Genomic DNA, 19308 nt, shown 5'->3' with positions numbered 1-19308 from the left:
CGTTCTCTATATCGCCTATTTCCACGTCACTCTAAAATTTAAGAGTTTCCCAGAGGATTGAGTAAACGTGAATTCGCATAGCCAAACAGTCGTGCCACTTCTAGTACCTCTTACGCGGCCAGCGTCTAAATTAAGGTGCTCGGTTCTTTTAGAACACGAATAAGTAGGCCAAGGAACGGAAGAAAAGTCGAAAATAGATCTACGCGTCGTGCACCGACGACTTATTGCGCATGCATCAGCCCAGGAAGAACAAACAAAGATACAGCGAATGGTTCGTAATGATGCTGCTTTCAATAGATGCCCTAACCGGGTCTATCAGACCTATAACGTTAAATTTCCCTGCTTAAAAGTGTTTTGTCTATAACGAATCCCTAATAGAAACAGCAATAGTATAATAAAACAATACATCCTCGTAATTATACATGCTTAAAATTAAACGCTTAATGCAAACTTGTTTTCTATCGAGCATCGAACACTCGAAGGAACATACTCATGTATATAGATATAGGTTTCACTTATTACCACTGTGGAATTATAAGCTATGTTGTAGAGTTTTCTTAGATAACAACCTTCTCTCTTAGGTGCAGTGTGACCTAAAATAGGGAAACTACATTTATATCTATTATACCAGATTTGACGTATTCATCTAGACAGTTTAATAATAATAATACGTGCAACAATTAGAAGTGAAGCTAACTTGGCAGCCTGCTTTCGCTGACAGGCTTAAATATTTGCTTTATTTTTTTTAACCCGAACTGCTTCCCTAGACTTCTATTGTAGAAGAAAAGCATTTACCACTGCACTGTCACCGTAGAGCCTTTCCGTCCTGTGTCCAGCAAAATACAAGGCTAGCGGTATGCTACGTTCAGTTCATTACGCCATTGCCTGATTGTACGCCGATCTCGAGCAACCGATGTTTTACAAAAAAAAAAAAAAGTACGAGACAGAGAGGACCCACCGGAGAGTTAGCGGTGTATGAGTGAGTAGAGGTGCCGAAAGAGCGGTTCGATACACCGACGCAAAAAGTATATCCATACGCAGATAGGCAGTTACACAGGGAAGGATCGACCAGGGAAAGAAGTTTTGTGCTTTCGCTTTGCTGCCCACCAGCCGTTACAACGACTCAGTGGCTAGCGCCAGCGGGGGCGGCAGCGCTATAAAGTCGATAATGGAAGTGCTCGGCCGACGTAACCGCTCACCGTTGTTTCTACGGTACCGTCCGTCCAGTGTCGAGGGCTCTATTCGAGCGTCCTGCCATTACAGTTGTTTGCCTCGGTGGAAACTATTGGTGGCAGCCTGTGGCCTAATGCTACTGTGGAACTGGGTAGTTGGCCAACAGTGCTTCTCTCACCTGCTCATTGTCTTTCTCCTATAATACAGCTTCTATGCTAGCATCGGGAGTCTTTTGCGGCTGACGTCTTGTAACAGCCCTGAAGAAGGGTCCTGGACGACGCAAGCCGCTACGCACGCCGTCGTTTTCGCCAGGCACTGGTCGACAATGAATTAGGCAATGGACAAGTTGCAGCGTAAACCGAAAAAGAACTTTAACTAGTAGGTAAGATACAAACAGAAAGAAAGAAGACTCCTGATTTATATTAGATTGGCAGAAGCCAGTGCGTGAATGATATTAAACTGATAGTTGTCGGCCGTAACAGAAACTATAGATCCTCATATCGATGTGGTATCGTAACTTAAAGGAAATGCAATCGATACGTTTTTCAGGGAAACTATATCATTTCTGATAAATAGAATATACGAAAGGAACAGATCAGTGCTTTATCTTGTATTCACAGTTAAATATTGTGCCTTAATCATATAGCTCACGAGAGAGCGAGTTAAGTATTTTATATAGTTGTCCTAGCAGTACATTTCATGACCAGCTAAAATATACGTGTACCTAGAACAACTGCTGATGAGAAAGTTATTACAATAAATCGAATGGTTGCGTTTTTTATCGGCTGGAAAACCTATTGAGCATGGCTGTTAATTACAGTTGAAACAGCAACAAAACAATATAATTAAATAAAAATAATGCATAATTTGTGATGTTTGCTAACTAACAATATGTTATCTATTGAACTATGTGACTTGGCAAATCTAAACAATAAAAAGAATTATGAAGTTTCCATAACCATATCGTCCTATCGCGGGAAAGGCTCTATTCCGCAGGCAGGCAGGCAGGCAGACAGGCACATTTGTCTGTAAAAGAAAAAAGAAACGCTTAAATAATAATGTTGAGGGTGTCGACAATTGCCACGGATCAATAATGTTACAAGCAAAATTGCACTGTCTAATATTAGAAAATTCACGGTTTAGAGTCCCAGCGTCTCAGTATGACTAAAACGAGACGTGTCTAGGACTAGACTACTACTACTACTGCTGCTGGAGCATTTTTGGAATCGGTTTGAAAAAGGGTCAAGTCGTCATATGATGAACGTGACACTTTGCCACTTAGAAATCATGAAATCGTCACAACATACCTTAGTAGGCCCACTTGGTAGGCCACTTCTTGCACTTTTTTCACCAGCATTCGTCTTACAGTGTCGCAGCAGAATTACCATTGCTCCTGTTTTGTCTTTCCGCTTTTGCAAAGCGCCAAGACGACTTTCCGACATTTTATAGCTTTAACGTTTTACTGGTTTCATCACATCAAATATGAACCTCTGATGTGGTTTTCCTCAAATGCATTTTTCCACTTAGACCAATCGATTCCGCAGTCTTTCCCACCTATGCCCTTCACACCTATTGTCCTACCCTGTAATTTCTGTCGTTCATCACAACCTTGTTCGATATTTATCTAAGATTCGTAGAACACCTAAAATCTGCGTGCGCACCTCACCAAAAATTTCCAAGCTTATAAACAATGGAAGGTGTGCCCTATTTCCTATAAAATCGTACAATGGTCGCGCGTAATTCCAGATAGCTGTACAGTTGTGTTCCAGTTACCTGTTTATCAACTATTACCAGGTTAGGCAGTATGACGAGGCGAAGTCTCTAGGCTGCTACCATGGCCACATGTCAACATTGAGCAAAAGGCAAAGAGCTCAATATCGTAGCAGCTGGGAGTTGTTCAGAAAGGCACGAATAAATCAACTCAAATCGTTTAGAGAGCACCGTCAATATTTGACCTGCTAGCTAAACACTCATTCCCCGCACCCTGTTACTGGAATAGTTCATTTTTTTTTACTGCGGTACTACTATCAACATAATATAAAATAACACACGCAGCGTTTAGTCATGATCGCAGCGTAATCATATAGATATAAATTTAATTGATATATCTGCTGCTTGATTAGCTCTCGTACTGAACGTTGTTGTTTTAGATGTTTACAAAGCGAACAAACGAAGATCCGGCAGGACTTGATTCGTGACTACTGGAATTCATAGCAGAAGGTAACGAAACACGTGGTCTCTGTATTAGGCTTCTCATAGGCCCAGAGTTTTCATGCTCGATTTGGGCTTACTTTCTTTTTTGGGCGAAAGGCAAAAAAGATTTATTAAATGATACTGAAAGGACGGACTTGTCACCTTTATTCGTCAATTGTTTTATTTTCAGATTAAGTATTCCTTTATGTCCAGATTTTGGATGCTTCACTAGGTTTCTAACAAAAAAATCGATCGTGTTCGCGGTAAGCTGTTCAATATGTTCACAGAAAGTAAAAACCATATGACCATTCGTCTTTACGGCGTGTAAGCTATTAAACTTTCAAGTTTTTGCTCAGTGATCAGCACCAAAAGTTGTTTTGGCTATGTACAAATATTCAGTATATATGACGTATGAAATATCTGCACAATCGAGACTACCGTTAAAACGCTACAAACACAATGTACATTTTGTCCTTTTGTTTGTTAATAGATTGTACCATCTTTGAGATCCTGTGTTCGCCTTTTGAAATAGCATTTTTTTAAATAAAATTTCACTGTTAAGGGTCGAGCTGCCGCATAATTATCTATGGTGAGCGCGAATATCCTTGCACTCCTTTCTCGTTGGAACTCTCCTTCTGTGTCTTTCCTCCTATTACTACCATTTGTATAAGGTTAAGATTACATTAATTATATGAACAACGAGAACAGGTTTATGTAATATTGACACAAGCAGAATATATATATAAACGAAATAAATAGAATTTTTGCTATTCCAGGATAAAAGTATAATTGTACATATATATATATATATATATATGTCTCGTATACGCAAGCAAAACATGAATGTAAAAGTATAATAATATGTCACCCTAAAACTCTCATAATCAGCAACCTAACTCACAGAGCAGGGTCGTTGCAAGTTTTCAACTTCAAAGAAGTGGAATAAGTTACGACGGAACCAAGATTTGCATATTTGCAAGTACATGAAAGAAGAAACTACGGCCGAGACGCAGGGGGGTCGTCGGTCCGGCCACTGGATGCAGCATGCACTCGTGGTTTTCCGGATCGGCCGCATGATGACGCCGTCGACTTTTTGCCGGTGTAGCGGCAACGGCAGAACTAGCTGAAGCTTAGATAGGCCTTCCGTTTTCGCATACGATTTTTCCTATTGGAACACATACATTTGCTCTTTTTTTGTATAATTCGAAAGAATACCTAATATTACATTACATAGAATTTTTAATAAGAATTCGCGATTTGCATTTTCATTTTTTTTTGCATTGCAAATCTCAAAGGCCAGTGGCATCCTCATACGAGGAAGTACCATTATATTTTTACAAGTTATTTCAATAGACAAGTACCTACTTATATAGATATTCTTTTTTTGTACCATGACCGTCTAGTGAGCTGTGTGCCAATATGTTTTCAGTCAGAAGACTATGTGTAAAGGTTTTTGTTGACCTCTCAACATCAAGGTTGAAGGTTCGTGAGGTTGTATATGTACGAGCCAGTAGTAATTTAATTTACACTGCAAATGTAAGAACGATTGCGAACAATGAACAGAGAGGCATCGTGTTGTTAAGCTAACAATAGAATTTACCTTTACAAAATTATTCATTTGGATAGCTGTTATCCGGTTTTGTTGTTGTTAGATAATTTTTATGGGGTGCCGGAAACACCAGAATGGCCCAGTTTATTATTAGAAGTCGATTCCTCATTATTTAGTTTTTATAAAATCGTTTGCTAACTTTTCTTAAAATTTTATTAAGCGCCACTTACATTCATTCAAACACTACCGATATTAAACTAAGTTACGTATGTCTGTAATGTACGTGTTTATGATGTAAAAAGTTTTGATCTTTTGTCTTGTTGCTCACGTTTACTGTATCAGTACCGGCAATATTTGTACTAGTAATGTTTAAGGTTCATGTAGTTTACGCGACTATATATTTCTATAGCCAGTCCTATCTATAACACGCGTTACTCAGGAGCAAATCAAGCTCGAAGAAGTGCCACAGTCTATGTTTACGATGGAGACACGGTAATAAGGCTTACATTGGAAGTCCTACCTTAATTGCTATCTTTTAAGTCGCCATAGGAAGATGGGCTGTATTAACGAAGAATCAGTCGCATTCACAGCATAAGGCCCATTGAAGGCAATGTAATGCAGTATTTATCCTTTGACAACTGTTCTACTTTTTTCTTTAGGTATGAGCGGCCCTACGCACACTATCAAGCAGTTTGTTGACTTATATTCATAAAAGCTCTATTAATACTTATTTGTTTAGTATTACTAAATAGTACTTATATAATACTAGTCCTAGCGAAAAAATGCGTGTGCTTGAAAGACAGTAGCAAAAGGGACTAACATACATTTGGAAACAGACATCCGGACCTAATGTCACACGTCCCCACTCTCTGTAGGCCTACGCTGCTGTATGTTACGCGCTCGTATTGGTCCTATTCGATGGCTCTTGTCAAAATAACGTTTTCGTTCTTTATTTTGTTGAAGAAGTCATCGCAAAAAAAGTGTATGTTCACGCACGGCATGCATTATTCAATGCTAATTTTCATCCCGAACGTAACAATTATGCACTGCTCAATAGCTTCAACGGACTTGAAAGGAGCCGACACCGCAGGAGACATTAGGAGGAAGTAAAAAAAATTCTAAAATCTAGCTCGTTTTTCGTTTCACTCCGCTGTTTCGGAGTCAGCCATCACTCGGGTTTGATTTAATGTTGCGCATTGAGAACCCTGTCTGTGTACCTTCTGAAAAGGGCATATCTTGAGGATATGTAAATCTGCATATTTTCAAACTGTTTTCAGATGTGGCCGGTTGACACCCGACCACCTCCGTCTTCGTTTGGTTTACCGCCCTACCGGCGGCTAAGTTCAAATTAAATCATGATTACGACATTGTTGATGTTGATGATGCTGGTGACGATAATCATAACGATGCCGAACAACTAATAGTTATAGTCATCACAGAGAAATGTTGGTCACTAGTGGCAATTGAGACTCGCGGCTTTTTTGGTTTGCAAGTGTGACGGAAAAAGATGCGTTGGCATGCGATCGTCCATCAGGTGGCCACGTCAAAGATCCCGTGGCATGATCTTTGTCGCACCGGAATTGGCAGTGTTTATTGGCGCTCGAGGCACGTTGCCGGAAAGGAAGGAAACCAAGAAAAATAGAATGAGCCATGCGATAAAGTGGTGCTCCGTTGTAGGCACCATCGTGTCGAACCGCATAAAGGTGGCCGCTTTCGTCTTCGTCTGCCTTATCCCGTTCGAATTTGCCAACATCACTGGACAGGTTGCCACTCGCTGTTTTGAATTCAACGTTTTCCCACTGAATCGATGGTAATGTGCCCTCTCATGAAAAATAGCAGTGAACGAAGCGTAGTCTGTGACTACGGTTACATAAAGAGAAAGTGGGTTACAAGGAGAAAGAGGAGATGCCCCCGTGTAGCACATGACCAAAAGCAATAGGCGGCTATGAAGAATCAAAGGTAATGACTGCTCGGTATGACGAAAAATTCAAATTCGCCCTTGGCTTGCTGAAGGAATAGACGCGTAAGCAATACGTTGTCGGTACTGGACGCCCTTAGCTTGTGTCCACGCCGATCTCGCGCGCATTAGAGGCTCGCTGAGTCTTCTGTTTATCAAACGTGCACAGAGTGTTGAAGTTGAACCTTCGAACGTGAGAGATGTTTGCGAACCGAAGACCGACGCCGACGGCTCGAGTGAAGATTGTCAATATATAAGAAGACGGTTTGAAGTACGTCCTAGCTTTCAAAATTGTCAATCAACATAAGCCTTCAACCGGGACCATGTACATCACTTAGATGCATCAGCAAGACTTTGCAATAGACAGGCCGAGAAGCTAGGCCGAAAACAAACTGAATATCACTGTGGAAGGTTTTTCTCAATTAATTAAACTATCATTTTTACCACACCAATCCTCTTCGTATTCTTAAAACTGGTTTCTATCGAATAATACCTCAAAGACTGAGCTTCACTATCAGCTCCTGTTATCCTTGAGTAAATCAAACGGAATGATAGTGATAATAGCGCTAGGGTGAAGAATCATCTTAATGCTCATCGCGCTTGACCAATTAGTTTTGTAGGGACAGTTTCGAACAAACAAATAATAATTGTATCTCGTAATGGAGCACTAACAAGTACGTTCTAATAAAAAAAAAGAACACTACTAATTGTTATTAGTGTTCTCTCTAAACCTTGTTATAAAACATTCCTAAGTGAACAAAGCAAGAGGGACTCGGATTAGAAAAAGCCAACAACGACATTGTTTTTCTACCAGCATTTGCGCACCATAGAAGGCACAGCTAGTCTGGCCTGAGGCGAGAACCTTCAATGATTAATATTCATTGCACCTATCCACTGTCTTTCATTCACCTTTCGAATAGTCTCGAAGGCCTGCGTTTGCTTTCAGACAGTTGCCTCAGGGTTAGTGTTTAGCTGGTGTTGTGAATCCGCCGTCGGTAGCAGACTTGTGCTCCGTCCAGTTCGCCCCGTATAGTCTTTTCACCTACTAATATAAAAATATATATATAGATTTAAATAATCATTTAGCGTTCGTTGACTTTTTCAAGCAATGTCATAAAAAAAAATGCTATGGTCCGACATGGGCAAGAAACAGTAGAATCGTCGACGCATTACATATATATATACACTTTGTGCTCGGCCTAGCATAAAGGGCAACTGCCAACTGCATGCAACTTGTCGGAGCGATCTCATGCGAACTACTCTTTTTTTGGAAGCTTTAGTACAATGAAGTGGGTATGGGATACGGGGCAGTAGAAGTAGTAACGGCACAACAGTGGCCGAGAACTAAACGAGCGGGTCCTGGTTTTCCAGTTTGCCACACACGGCCAAATCATTTTGGTAGGTCTCCGTCTACTTGCTGCCCTGTTCCCATAGGAAGTCGTTATCTTATTGGTCGTTAGAGTTCTCGGATTCTGGCTGTTGCGCAAAACGTACAAGGCTGGTAGAGGCTACACCACCGCCTAGACCGAAACTAGGTTAGAAGAGCGAGCTCTAAAAGAGATTTCCACTTCGCTTTGAACCGTCATAGCCTGAAAGCGAATACACACTCTTTACGTCAGTCAAGAAGGGTGCACGCGATGGCCAGCAGCGACGGCAGAACGAGTTCGAGTGGCGAGATCTGAGGAAACGAAAATAGAAGGCATAAGTGCCTTCATTTGTGATGCTACATTGCTAGTACTCTAATAAATAACAAAAAAAACGAGAGGTAAAAAAAACTAGTAGCTTCGAGCTTATGCTGCTTTAAAAGCATAACAGTTTCAATATACATGATGTCTGTAGCGATAACGTTTTGTGACTATCGATGCTTGCACGTTTTTACTGAATGTTCAATTTCCATGTTAAGATATAAGACAAGAGCTGACGTGTCAAGTTATAGGTGAATTGATATTTATATAGTTATGTTGATAAATAATATTAATGAAAAAGTTGCTCATTGTCAACTCACTAAGTACTAAAACGGCTTAATAAGCACTTACTAAGTATAAAAATACACATACATTATTGCTAAAATCCAGGTTTGTTGTTCTGTCTATATCTGCTTTGGGGTTCTTGAATATCTGATCTGCACATTGGAACGATCGTGCCTTTTCATGGAAGATCATCTTTTCTCACTGAGTTGATAAATCTATATATATATCATAAAAAAGATCCATAACTGAGTCTCAGTGCCATTGTTTCAAGCCCCTGCCAGGAGAAATGTCTAATCCGTGTTATGTGAAGAAATAGAATGAATATGAAACTATTACTGGAAAAAGATTATGGGTCGTATTAGTAGCTTTTGCTACCGCTTCGATTTTTACGAGTGAATCCGGATTCATGCCTGCACTTCGTATATCACTAAGAAAACAATGAGAAGATGGAACAACATAGGGACTCCGTGCACAGCATATCAGGGTATCAGTTCTGCATTATATTAGAAAGCTTAGAATTTAATATACGAGCTGTTCGGTTGGCAGTTGATATTGGTAGGTTGCTTAGTTAAGTAAAATCGTTACGACGATATAAATCAAGAAAATATGATCTTGTTTTATCAAATCCTCCTTTACCTTTTCACGGTTTATCTTCCTTTTAACACTGTTCAAACATGTTTTCTTCCCCCATAAGCTCGTCACGATTTCATTGATAGACGAGTGGAATTTCGGTCTGAATTCGAGTGCTGAAAATGCATTCTTGATACCTACTCTACTCTAGCTTGCACCCTCGCTGGAAGACCGTTGGTCGTCAATAAGGCGAGTAAATAAATGGCAACTATGTAACAATCGTCAGGTATACAAACATCGACTTACCGAAGATAGCCCAGCAAGACACTGCTTATTATTGTCACCGGACGGGCCAACACGCAGTCGCAGCGACAGGTTTCTATGTGGACTTGTTACAAATAGCAGGTAATATAAAGTCGACAAAAGCAAGAACTCTTCAACACCGGACCTGGAAATTTCTGATCAGAAAGAATAACGAGAGACGGGGAAAGGTCGTTGACAGTGATGGCGAACGAACACATAATACATTTTTCCCTTGCTAGAATTTAAATGAAAAACTTTGCGTTTTCCATTTGGTGACAAGACCGTTGCAACCTATACAACAGCTTAGAGGATTCGATGCAAAAACCTAAGACAATGTATCGTGTAGTATAACATTTGCGAGAAATTTATTCGAGCTTTTGCTGCGTGTTGAAATAATGCTTATGCAATGATTCCAAGAGTCGAGCTTTTTAGTTCAAAATATATAAAATAGTAACGCAAATATAGTTTAGAAAAATATAGTTTAGGGAAGAAAACCCGTTTGCGGAACATAAACTTACTCAACTTTTTTAGTTTATAGTCTTATTGCTTTCTTTACTCACACGAATATGACTTTTTCTATCAAGTTCGATCGGTTTGCAATACTGGCTTCAAGAAAACGAAAAACGTGATTCTTTCAGTATTAGTTAATTGACAACGGGGGGGCCGTTGTTGCCACAACTGTAGTGTTCCTGTCGAGAATATTGAAATAAATGAGGGGCATTTCGCGCTGTTTGTTCACTTCTTCTCCGAAGGATTTGCTTCTCATTTAGGACCCGATTTGCTGCACCCTTCCATGGCGCAAGGACTAATAGCCTCTTTGGACGGCCATTGTACAAGGCAAGATTATTCGAAGACTTTTACGGACTATTAAGACTTTGTCAGATTGTCCCTGGCAGCCCCTCGAAACGTGGTTTCTGTTCAGCTGTTTTCTAATGCCTCTCCTTTGACTAGTAGAAGACTATTTGAATTGATTGTAGGCTTTTGTTGAGGTCGTTGAAGTGTATGGACAAAAAGTTGCTATAAACCGTTATTCCATTTCGGCTTCATCGAACAAAAGTTATTGTGCAGAACCTAACCTTTAGGGTACCGTTAGACGCAAACAACGAATGGTACCCCTGAATTGGTTGTTTAACGTTAGCATAGAGTTAGCGTGGGAAGGGTATATAGGGATCGTATCGTACAGACACTCGCTTTGATCTTTTTCAAACACAGCCCTTTCCTGTTCAAAGCGTATCTTTGCTTTAGAATTATGTAATACTCGTTTCTTATGTACATGTTCACATTGTTTGAAAAGTAATTTCTCCTCAGTGAGATCGCCTGTAATTCTAGCATCAAAAATATAACTTATTTAACGTATGATATCTATGCCTATTTTACTGTTCTACGAAATTTAAAATCACCACTAATCGGACATGCTATCCGAAAGCATGTTTTTTATATTTTTCTTTATAAAATCTGAGCTAATACTCGCGCAACGTGGACAGTGAGAAGCATTTTTGAATATATACAAACAATTAATATATATGTATTTGAAATTTGTATGAATAGTAAAGAAATTGAGTTTTATCTAAAAACTTAATTTTCCAATGCGTTGTATGTTCGTTTACTTGTGTAGCAATTGCGTATTTTGCTCCATCAGAAATATCGATATAAGCAGGCAAACTGTGAGCTAATACTGTTTATGGTATTAGTTTAACAGCTGGTTCTGGTCACCTTATACGCTTGCGTGCACTCTCTATACAACGTGGCCTCGCTCTTTAATTCTGTCTTTATTCGGTTTTCGCAGTCGAGGTTACTTCCGCTTTTCTTCGGCAGCTAATGCTCAAAAATATAATATTATTATTATTATATAAGGCGGCATCGCAGTAATGGTGGCAACGCCTTTTGGTTTGTCAGTTGCGGGGAGGAGGGGCTTACAGCGTCTGGGGGGCTGAACGGGCGGACCCTGTATACATACACTCTGTTATTTCTCCACGGTCAGCCATGTTTTACGGTCGTGCTCGTAAAAAAACTACCAGCGGAAGACCACAGAATCCACTGGAGACAACAGCGTTGATTTGTTAGGGCGGAAGCACATGATAATGTTGGCGGGTTTCTATATGGCTAGCGTAAGAAAATAATGAGTAACGAAGCATCGTATTAGGCTAACTTTACTTGTTAGGACGGTAAAAGGCAAGAAAAAAAAAGTAAACAGTGATCGCACCTTAAGCATTTTTGTTTGTTGCATAGATCTGTAGTGACGCGTGCCAGAACAAAAATATATTGATAATCTATCACTTACGTTGGCAACCACGAATGCGATTAATATACCCTTTTTGAAGTATATAGTCTACCATCATGTAGGCTCACGTTATGAGAAATTATATGTAGACAAAATGCAAAGACTATGCCCAAATGTAGCGTATCCTTAATTATTCCTTTTGTAAATACCATTTCGAGCCACGACGCGTTCAACTTACAAACCTTTGCTTGACATGTGTCGTACGCAGACAAGGCTATTACTAAGACTTAGTTATATGCCATGTTATGGTACGCGTAGTGAGAAAATATCATTTGTTTTTCCCCTCAATTATTTTATGTATATATTTGAAAGCCGAGTTGTTGCACTATGTTTAAACAAGAGACAGGAGATGTAATAATAAGTTTTTTCACAAGACAACTTATACTGTTCGACACGTATCGTTGTATCGTAAACAAGCTCATTCTTTTTTTTTTTTTTCTCACTGGTATTTCATTTTCTTCTTTTGTAATTCGATTCGCCTATTTCCAGTACACCTTCAGGGGAACTTAAGCTCTACTATTCGTTTCACTTCCGCTGTGATGGATAATCTTCTTCCTGTACTATTTCCTATGTTCTAGTGGATTTAAACCAATCCCCATCAAGTAGGGAGAAGATACTATTCTATGCCTTCTTTTACCGAAATCAGTACTTGGTCACGTTTTGTATTTAGCTCTGTTACTTTGTTTTCATCCGAAGTAAACACAACCGCTCTGCTGTCTGTCTGATGCAGTGCAACGAGCCAAAAATGCTTAGTGAACGCCTAAGTGTCTTTCGGGTTCAGACTCGGATCGGTCCGTTCCCAGATCTTTTAACCGCCAAACCAGATAGATGCTTATCGCATTGAAAATTTTATATTTATCGTGTCCTCAAGGAATGGGCAAAAAAAGGTGCGTTCCTGTCGGAAACATATACGAGAACGTAACGAAAGGCAAACATCGCCTACCTTTTTTTCGTAGCACTATTTCGCTATATTATTCACATAATAATTTAGCACAAATTTAAATCGATTATCCGATAGATTATAAATCGATTATTTCAACGAACGTAGCATAATCAATTTTCGAAAAGCTTCTCAGTCAGTAGCATCTACTTCAGTCCGCATCATTGAAGATCACCAGTTTAAGCTAGCTATTATTCTTCTTTTCAGCAAGTACCTCTTGTGCTACCACCTGCGTACATTTACCCAGGACGAACAGGTCATGGGTTAACCCAGCTCTCGCCGATGGAAACGAATTATTAACCACGTTTATTGAAGAGAACGCACGTTATCTACGTATAGTACCACAATATATATATTGCGCATTATTTATAGATGAGGATCACGAGGTTCCGCTATATGGAGCAGATGTTTTTTTACGAAATACCTCTCCGATTACTAGAAAACACTCCAATGATTCGAATAACACGATAGACTATCTAAATAGTTTGGCCTGTCTATCTTTTTCCACTGACAAAATGACTCAAACATCATCAAAAATTTGCCAATTTCTGTTTTGGTCTCGAAAAGCAAGCAATCAGCGTAAACATGTTTTTTATATTCTTTGGTTTACTCAAACCAAGTCAGAGGTCGTTGGATGCGTGGCGAAAATGAACCTGCTTGATCATTGACGTATTCTCATCTCCTAAAATAGCCTTCTTTTATGCATATTTGATTTCATATAAGTAGTAGCGTCCCAGTTGTTTTGTCGAGTTTCTACTTTTCCGCCAAGTCATATAAAAGTCTACGTGTACTATTTAAAGCCTGCATGATGAATTGACCACACGTAACGCACACGTCTGAGGGGCTAACCTTTAAGCAGATGAACGAAGCAAGACTGTTAGAGCTCGGTACATTCTACTGTTCATACAGTCGTTACATTCTATGATTTTACGGCTGCCCTCGCCACTTTACTTCACCAAATCGAATGTATGTTCTTGTCAACAGAAGCTGATAGGGGTAAGCGGGTCGTTTCTATGGAACGCAAATTTACCTGAACGCTCATATTGCACACGATATTGCATATTGACTTCAACGAGATAAGGCAAAGGGCACCGGGACAATGCGCCTCTCACCAAGTTCCGCCCCCCCCACCGAGGCGTATAGTTGTTTTCGCAAAAAGCATGGCTTTGTTTTCGGCCATGCGTTCTTTTTGCGTCTCACTAAACCCCACCGCCTCCCGCCCCTAAAAGCTGTTTGTCGATTTAAGTGGCCTGCGAGCGATGGTGGCGAATACGTCTAAATCATATGCCAGCGATAAATGAAACTCGAAAAAGATAAAATAAAAGATGTAATGGAAAAAAACAATTAGTGAGAGCTAACACTTTTCGTCTGAATCTTGAGTAAAATTAAAAAAAGTTGACTTGTAGTCGCTGTATACTCGCCCTGCTGTGTTGATATTAACGGTGTGATTATATTATTTGAACATGAGCAGTTAGGCTGAGAACAATAGCTGCTTACAGAACTACGATCGAACTTGCGTAACAAGCGATGCGTCTTTTACAACCCTAGATGAGTTTCTTATCGCACGTGTAGCAGCTCTCAATCAAATACTTGTAACCGTATTAGTATAATGCAGCTAAAATATATATACAGATATGTATATATAGGCTACAAGTTCTTTCTGAGTTCAAGCAGTCCACTATGAGTAATTTGTACGGGGCCCTGTGATCAGACGAATGCTTGGCAGTTGTTGCATCAAGGGCCATCAAACTCTGCCACGCACGTCGAAGCCACTCCATCAATGCGCTCAGTAGCCCCCAGAGGGATCAATCCTCGAGAGAGATGGGACCCTTTAAATCCCTGCATTCGTACACTCGTATATGACGCAAGCTGTTTTCGCGATAATGGAACCAGCGTACTTCCTGCTATAACACTTAACCCCCTCCCTTGCCCTAGCGAGATAATCGGACACGCCTTCCCGACTGCACGGCGAAGCAATTGGCACGGTTACACTCCGTCCTAGGAGTCTAGGCCCAGCCAATACCTAAACGACGTCGGCGCAGCGAGAAAGGATTACCAATGCTCGTTTTGCTGGTAAGACGGGATCTTTACAGCTTTCTTATAATGCTTATATACCAAATAGGATACTTATCCGCGCCGCATTGCGAGCAAATGTAAATCTGTTGTTAGACTTTTTATAATATTTGTCTGGGGTGAACACAGTTCGCTGCGACATCGGTCGCACCATTAACTGGGAAGCACTCTTGAATAGTAGTAGTACCTATTTTGTATTTGTTCTCAAACCAATACATTCGATGTCGGGTTCTAGGTATTATGTATTAACATGGTAGCATATAATATACGGGCATGCGGTTTTGAATATAGGAATGAGGGAGTGGATGATCGGCTATACGAGCAGGTTGCTCGTGCAATAATCACTACGTTATAAGCAAAATGGTGTCTGTAATGACACCATAAAAAGAGGTATCCGACCGGCAGGTTGGCTGGAACTACTTCGTGCGTCAAGAGACCTCAATAACTCTTGAATTATGAAGGACCGAGAATGACTTTTTAGTTTACGTTAGACGTAGGTATTTTTATTGCACTAACGCCTCTGCTGTACGCGCTTTTTAACAGCTGTGCACCTATGATATGGGTTGCCATGTCTATTTTCATTACCTATGACTAATTCAAGAGAATCAATGGTATGATACGTTACGCCACCTATCGGCCTCATTAGGGGATGTAAGCAATCGAAATTACACCCACTTGAATCTGCAGAATATACAAATTGAGGTCATTGCCTGATTCTCTTTGTCTTAAGGTCGCACGTTCTCCCAGAGTAATCACAGTATACGCCGTCGATAGCCACGCTACACGTTTATGAAGCGTTCTAAGAATATGAAACGTCTGGCAGCACTGACCGTCTGCTTTTCGGAAAATATCTCGCAATAACAAATGGCTTCGACATCTATTGCGGGTATGAGCACCTGGAATCTGTTAGGCACAGCCACCGAAGAAGCATTTCCTCCTGCCCGATACTTTTTTCGAGCCTGATCTTTCTCTGACTGGCGGTGCAGACTAACCCACATCTCGTCTATTGTGATTATTTGCTCCAGATGGGTTACGTTGGTGGATTTAACTACGCAAATAAACTCTAAAGTACACTATAGGTGTTTCTATATGTTCGGGAAGTAGCGTTTCTTCTTTATCCCTCGTGTTTTCGCCACAGTTACATAACAAATGCTTCGAAAATTACGAGACTGAGCCAACAGAAAGCACGCTATTCGTGCTCTGTTGTATTTCAATGATTGCAGCAGTTCGGGTCCCATACGGAGTCCTGAAGTATAATCATCTTTTCTGTAACTGGTGATCTCCCTGAGTGCCTCTGTCAGTAACAAACTGCTGTGCCCCCTTTGCCGCGCTTTACTTCATATGTTTACCTCTAAGTTCAATATTCTCTAGTAACACTCAATTACCTTATAGCCATAGATAGCCAAATATTTGATATAGCTTTTTATAAAAATAGAAAAAATCGCCTACTAATAATGCGCAGTTCAAAAGTTACTGAAAAACTTCGAGCCGCTAAAGAGTGCAGGAAAGCTAATAAACACTATCTCAATTTCAGGTTTCCAAATCATCGAGCCACTATATCCAACACAGACTTGACATTATATAAGTGTATATGATACTATCGGCAGAAATCATCTTTGGGTCGTGCAAGTCGGGCATCGTGAATTCATTAGGAAACGTAGAAGTCGGAAATGCCACTGCTCATATCGAACACTTTAGTTGTGTGCCGCAATCCAGATATGCTCTTATTGGGTAGCTTATTCTTCTAGGCAGCATGTATGTTCACAAAAAGGATCGGCTAAATTAGATGAATGGAAATTTACTCAATTGATCTGCCGCAACCGACCCGAGATCCAACATTCAGTCGCCGGAAAGTAAGATCTGGGAAAAGCCGTAAGGTAAGTTAGACGATTTTCTAAGATGAACCTGCGAGTCTCGTAAGCGACTTCTCTCGCCAAATCAATACACTCCCTCATATGTTATACGCACTGTCTCCTTTCCCTAAACATCTTCGATCAGTATCTGCAGAGAAATAATAAAAAAAAAAAAAGATGTTCATCAGATTTGTTGATTAGAAAGGGACACGCCCATGTACAGGGCTTGCGTCCACCCCGACATGTTTCCAGCCAGTGTCTGCACTTGTTGTGCTGATGAAAATAAAAGTTATCAAGCTCCCTTTCTTTCTTCCTCTCCTCTCTTGTCGACAGCCAACCGAGTTACGAGCAGGGGCTTGAGAAGCGACAGAGAGCGCGATGGTTCTTCTCCATTCGCACGAACAAAGAACTTCACAGTGCAACCTCTAGAAGCAATACGGCAAGCAACAGCAGCACTACGCTGAACGCAAAAAGCGTTAATGAGAAGTCTGGGAGACGTTAGTACGAGATGTACGATGGTCGGCGGTTGATTATTAATAGCTTTCAACAACAGAAGTTAGCAGTGTTGCCATCAGGTGGGAGCGCACAAGAGCTGTTCGGGTAAAAATGAAGGGGTGCCGTGGTTGAAAAGAGGCTGAGAAGCAGAATCCACGAAAGGATGAAGCCTTACGAGATCTTCAAAACCAAGCGACTTGGTCGACGCGTTAAGCCTTAGTTAGAGCTAGCGTTGCCGCTACCGGTTTTAGCTGCGAGGATGTAGAAGGTCTGGTGGGCAATGAGACCTATGCCACGGTCGCGTGGCCGTATTCCACCCCACGGACAAGCATCAACATCTGCCCATCCGTTCACCCTCACGCGGTCACAGTCGAGATCAGCCGTATGCCCCCCGCAGATGACGCAGGAAACGGCAGAAGCAAAGCGTAGGGTATGAGCTGACGACTGGAGGCACTTGTATGAGTGGTTGAGTAGTTGAGGCGGTCAACGCGTTGCCTTTAAGCGCCAATAGTGCCCTATGCCACAGCGTCTACCACACGTAGCGTAACCACAGCGCCATAACGAGCTGTGGGTTGATGTGGCTGCATAAAGCACAGGAGAACTACGGTATAAGCCGCCTATCGACGCATCCCATCCCACGGTAACCCTCCCGTCGGTTTGGTTCTTCTACACGAATTTCCACTGCAGCTCCAAAAGACCTACAGTCTCTAAAGCAAAGGCCGCAGCAGAAATCGAGCAGGATCCGTTATCACAGAAACCAGGAGCTATTCGAACAGCGAGAAAAAAGAGATGCAAGCCGCCACATCAGAAGTGGTCCTTAACACCCTATCCAATGGGTTCGGTACGAGTCAACTGGAGAATTCAGGACAATGATGTAGAAGAAAACTATCATAGTTCCCATATCTGATGATATCTGTTGGAGATAAGCATAGCTGTTAAATCGAGAGACCTAGTAAATTCGGCTTACGACTCCCCGTGTATGACGACGCCACAACTTGACTCCATCACCTCAGATCCTCCCTTAGCCCCTTCAGTATTCGAACGGGACGGAGCACATTATCCCTGATCATTCTTCTACCCCGCATCATATCTCAATATCATCTCATCTGCCCCTACTTGACTTCGGATGATGCCACTATTAAATGCAGAAGGTCTTCTATGATGTGCTATCATCCTCAATATGCCTGAAAACAAATTAGGTACAGTCTCTAGTTTTCGTATGATGTGTTCAACTACGACTTTTTCGATGTTTGCTCGATAAGATGCACTAAAAACGACAATATTGATATTTCTTTTGCTTGAACATGTACACCTCTTTGTAATACAACCTGTTAATCTTTATTTAAACTTTTACTTTAAAAGAGCATGAATATGAGGTAAAACACGGCTAACTTCAAGTTTAGTGCCAAATCGAATTCTTACTTTATTCGATTTTGTATGGTGCTTTAATTCCCTTTAAATACTCAAAGATGCAAGATCCAACGAGCCCTTCGTTTAGCGAAAAGTCACCTAGATTTTCCATAAACCCACCAAGCTTGTAACTTAGGTAGTCAAGCACACAATTTACTATTATCACTATCAGATGATATAGTTCTAAGTAGCTATAAACTATTAAGTGGCTAAATGAGCTATATATTATCTGGTATGTGGAATAACCAACCGCAGATATACTGGATATATATACTACGGGAGAAACTCAGAGCTTGTTGGTCTGCTGAACGCGCAGACCCCCTTAAAAGTTATTGGTATTCAACTCTTTCATACGCGTTTACACCTATAATAGTCATATAAACCGTAATACTCTAAAAAGCAGAAAGTACCAACATAACAAAAGTTTAGCCCTTTAGCTACAATCAAACCCGTTCGGATATTTACGATCTATGAGCACTGTCCGGTGATATTGTCGATATTTACAGGTCCACACCAACTATAGCATAAAAAGTTTGATCTT

The 19308-nt window shown here is 40.7% G+C and overlaps 1 protein-coding gene and 1 long non-coding RNA gene across 12 annotated transcripts in view; one reads left to right on the top strand and one right to left on the bottom strand.

Moving 5' to 3' along the window:
• The window catches only part of LOC111244797 (uncharacterized), an 84674-nt gene extending 82479 nt beyond the window's left edge, over positions 1 to 2195 (bottom strand). For 5 of the 7 annotated variants that reach the window (XR_015320632.1, XR_015320635.1, XR_015320634.1 and 2 more), the window contains exon 1: positions 796 to 2195. This is a non-coding gene — a long non-coding RNA (uncharacterized LOC111244797). The remainder of the gene's footprint in view (positions 1 to 795) is intronic. The other 2 variants (XR_015320631.1, XR_015320636.1) reach the window with 2 other exon arrangements.
• LOC111244928 (inactive tyrosine-protein kinase RYK-like) overlaps positions 1 to 19308 on the top strand; it is an 89096-nt gene that overhangs the window by 370 nt on the left and 69418 nt on the right. For 2 of the 5 annotated variants that reach the window (XM_086979559.1, XM_086979558.1), the window contains exons 2-5: positions 153 to 271; positions 13144 to 15009; positions 16544 to 16886; positions 17196 to 18556. The gene's annotated coding sequence lies outside the window, so the exon portion shown is untranslated. The remainder of the gene's footprint in view (positions 1 to 152; positions 272 to 13143; positions 15010 to 16543; positions 16887 to 17195; positions 18557 to 19308) is intronic. The other 3 variants (XM_086979562.1, XM_086979560.1, XM_086979561.1) reach the window with 2 other exon arrangements.

This window comes from Varroa destructor, unplaced genomic scaffold (assembly GCF_002443255.2).
Source record: "Varroa destructor unplaced genomic scaffold, Vdes_3.0 BEIS01000002.1, whole genome shotgun sequence".
Classification (NCBI taxonomy): Eukaryota; Metazoa; Arthropoda; class Arachnida; order Mesostigmata; family Varroidae; genus Varroa; species Varroa destructor.
The sequence above is the reverse complement of the archived record's forward strand: the minus strand, read 5'-3'. Positions and strand labels throughout refer to the sequence as shown.